Raw genomic sequence first — 4,201 nt, 5'->3', positions numbered from 1 at the left:
CAGACAAGTATAATGCCATTTCATCAGTGTTCTGATAGAGGAATACATAATACAATATACCTAACTCAGAATTGGCAGGTCAGAGTGGACCCCTGGATGATACAATATCTAGGTGAGACACGTACAAAAAGAAATTAGCCCTTTGAAAAATGAGGTAGCATGTTGAAGAGTGGGTGACAATTGAGAAGTGAATTACTGCAACTGAAGAAAATTAAATATGTATACAATATAAAATGTGAGGGGAAGAATGTCAAGTAATGATATTGGAAGTGTCAGAAGAGGAAAAATCACCTTTGGACTGGCAAGTAAGAATAAGGTGTGTGGACTTAATTCTAAAAACAGCAAAATGCCAATGGTGGCTTTTAAGTAGGAGAATAATAAGATCATATGTGAATTTTAAAAAGTTCATTTTGGGGAATAGATTGAAGAGGAGTTAGCCTAGTGTAATCAAATAGTTTATAATAATCATCCAAGCAAGAGATAATGACAGTGAGATATAAATATAAAGACATAGACAAGTTACAAGAAAAAGATATATCATGCAATCATTGATCAGAAGGAGGCTGAAGCAGCTATGGTAAAGTGGGCTCCAGAACAATGAATGTGACCAGGGATAAGAGAAATAATGATAAAAGGTCCAATTCATCAAGAAGACACAACAACCACAAGTGTGGATGTACTCCCTACATCTCTGTGGGGCCACAGTTCCAGTTGTGCTGAATGGAATGTGTGTGGAAATGATGTGTGTTAACCTCTGGGAGGAGGTAGCTAAGAATCTGCTGTTTCTGTCCATTTTACTCTTCCTGCTACCTGTGATCTCTGTAATGCTAAAATGACCTTGAAGCCACAATGTGAAAGCAGCCTGGACTGCTGAATCACAGCTTAGAGGAGAGCCACTTGATCCATATCAGACTCAGACGTGAGCACAACACAAACTTCTGTCGTGGCAGTGAGGTTTTGAGCTCATGTGGCACAAGTTAGCCTTCTCTCCTTAATTGCCGTGGGCCAGAAAGGAGCTCAGAAAGTGGACAGAAAGGTCTGGTTATCTACCTATGTAGACAGTGGTTTAAGCAATTATTGTGTTTTGCTTTCCTTTACTATCAAGGAGAATAAAAGTTTTATTTTAGATTTTTCATATCATCCTTATTATTATTGCTAATCTTTTGAGTGATATTATTTGTCCTTAAACTGAGTTACCTTTCTACTTGAGTTTCCTTCCCTCATTTTCACTTTTTTTCCTATAAAATAAACATGCTTTAAAAGCATGATAACACTCTATAACTGTATTTCATACTTTTGAATATATGTCAGAGGAATAACCAAGTTGGATTCCTATAAATATATAAACATGGATCCAGAGTATTACTTGCTTCAGTGTGTTTTATATATATAATATTAGTTTTTATATATTAATTTAAATATAATAAATATATGTTGTATGTAATATTAATATTGATATTAGCATAATTAAATATCCCTGGAAGAAAGGAGATTCTACTTTTTAAAAATTCAACAGGTTTCATTATTTTAGTACTTCTGAGACCCTTTAACTGGCTAATGTATGATTTGACTCTAAGGGTAAGACATGTTTTCAGTTTTCCTAACTTTATAGGATTATGAGTCTTATTTTTCACAAAGCACCTTTTAGGACTATTGTTTTATAAAATAAACTTTGAGATACACTGCTTTTATAATTTTTATAGTCCTATCGACTAAGACTATTTCCTATTTTGATTCACATTTTTCAAGGCCCTTTATGGTTCAACTCTGTTATGCTACTGTTGGAGACCCTACTTTAATCAGTGTCTTAGGTGGTGGTTGTGCTTCATTATTTTTTTCTTATGTTGTTAAACTTTATGGTATATGGTTTGATTTTTTGGTATTTTATTATTATTATTGTTAGTATCAGTATCAATTTTCTGACTCTGTTTGGTTCTTCTTCTATATATCTCCTTAGCCCAGTCTCTCATCATCTCTTGCTTGGACTACTGCAATTATCTGATGCATAGTACTTGAAAGGAACATAATAGTACTGCTAATTTGACTATCGTGAGGAAGAATTAAATAAAATGTATGCAAAGTACTTAGTGTTTGACACGTAAATGACCCCATAAATGTTAAAATGTTATTATTTTTAACTATTAATTTGCTTTTCAGCTGTTTCCATTATGTTGTTGAGTCCATCTCTTAATTTTTAAATTTCAACAGTTATGTTTTTCACTTCCTAGACATTTGTTTTCTTTTTTGTAACTATTTGTGCTATTTCTTATTTTATAAATGTAATGTCCTACCTTAACTCTTCAGGGATGTTAATTATATATGTTTTCACATTTATAACCAATATCAATTTTGATTGCTCTTTTAACTATTTTTTAGGTATAAGGTCTTCAATTTTGTCTGTCTTTCATGGGATGTCTTTCCTTGGATATTTGGTCATTTGTGTTGTGTTTACCTTCACAGTAGAGATTGTATGCTGGATTTGCTGCTCTGTCTCTTTTGGTAGGTTCCTTGTAGTGGCTTCATACTTCTTCAGTCACGTCTTACCTGCTTTTCATATTTCAGAAATTTCTCCTGATTTCTACCCCACTGACAGTCCTACACATTTTTTAGGGAAGCTTATTTGCGAGAAAGTTCTTCATGACTTGGCCTTTGCTAACTCTTCTTCCTCACCTCCCAGCATACATTCCAGCTTCATAAACTATCTGCAATTCACTGAATATTTCCAGCTGTACTCATAGCATTCCTTTTCCAAAGCTGCCTTTTCTACTTAGACTTGCTGCTTCTCAATTTCATTCCCTCAACTTGTCAATAGAGGTCAACTCCTCTAGAGCATGGTTTTCTCTGTAAAATTCTTTAACAACGCTTCCCCACCCTGGGTAGAATTGACCACTATTTTCTTTGTATCTCATTCTAACTCAGCTCTTATACACCCACCAGAGCACCAGTAATATATATCTTTATTTGTCTATATGTGTGACAAGGAAGAACATTAGTCATAACTTAACCCCATGGTCTCCAACTTTTGCTTCCTTTCTAACGAGGGCAAATGTCAAGGAATGTCTTTCAATTTGCTGAGCTGGGTGATATATGACAGTGCAATCTGGGAAGCTGAGAAAGATTAAATAGTGCTATATAAGGAAAGAGGTGGGAGAGGCAAATCCCAGAGTGAGAAGGAGGCTGAAATCAAACACTGAGAGGCTGGAAGAGAGGGACTTTTGAGGAGGAGGGATAAAAAAAAAAATCACACACAGTGAAAGGAGATTAGGGAAGATTTTTTGTGAGTAGGATAGGAAGAGGAAAAAGAAAAAGGTCGGGTAAAAAGTTTTCTGTGCAAGTGGATTTTCAGGTCCTCAAATTCTTGAGCCCAATATAATTCAAGAGTTAGGTGCTTTGTTTGTTTTGGTTTGATCTGGGTTTTCTTTTTTTTTTTGTAGTTTAAAAAGCTAAAACTTTGCATATGCAATATATTTTGTATCCCCAGTGGGATCTGGGGCAACACCCTATGGTCAAACACATTAATATATTTTCAGCAAGCTTTGCACAGTGGCAGTATCATAGCCAATGAGGTTTATCCAAGGCGCGATTATTGCTAATATATTTTCAGCAAAAAGTATAGATATTCACACTAGTTTGGATAAAGAAAGAATGTAAATAGCCTTTTGTAAGTACACATTTGGTTTTGCTGCCACATGAATTGACTACAAATTAGTAAAAAAAATAAAAATAAAAACAAAAAAAAACCACCCTTTTTGTTTTGAGTTTATTGGATTTCAGAATCGTGACTATATAAGCCTTGCCTTCACCTCCCTACCAGATCCTCCTGTTCTTACCTGGGCTCATTCATGTGTCCATGGTCAAATGCTGGGTCACGGATTGGTCTAGGATGACATGAGCTGTGGTTGGCTTGTCTCTGTTCTGCCTGGTCTCCCATCATTCAGCCAACCAGACCAGGCTAATTCACAGGGTGGCAGCAGGGTTCCAAGAGAATGAGTAGAAGAACACAAAGCCTCTTGGAGGCTAAGCTCAACACTGTCATATGGTCATTTCCAACGCATTTTTTTTTTTAAATCAAATCATCAGCCTAGCTCAGATACAAGGGATAGGAAAACAGACTCTATCTCTTAAAGTGAGGATCTACAGAGTCACATTGCTAGAGTTGTAGAACAATTAGGACCATTTTTTGCAATCAAGCTGCCACAAC

At 35.6% G+C, this 4,201-nt stretch overlaps 1 non-coding gene across 1 annotated transcript; it reads left to right on the top strand.

Moving 5' to 3' along the window:
• Positions 1-3,532: 3,532 nt before the first annotated feature.
• Positions 3,533-3,676, top strand: LOC144382012 (U4 spliceosomal RNA). The gene has a single exon (XR_013448437.1). It is a non-coding gene; the product is annotated as a U4 spliceosomal RNA (small nuclear RNA).
• The last annotated feature ends 525 nt before the right edge of the window (positions 3,677-4,201 follow it).

The sequence above is a fragment of the Halichoerus grypus genome, chromosome 5 (assembly GCF_964656455.1).
Source record: "Halichoerus grypus chromosome 5, mHalGry1.hap1.1, whole genome shotgun sequence".
Taxonomy (NCBI): Eukaryota; Metazoa; Chordata; class Mammalia; order Carnivora; family Phocidae; genus Halichoerus; species Halichoerus grypus.
Note: the sequence above shows the minus strand (reverse complement) of the source record. Positions and strands in the feature narration are given on the sequence as shown.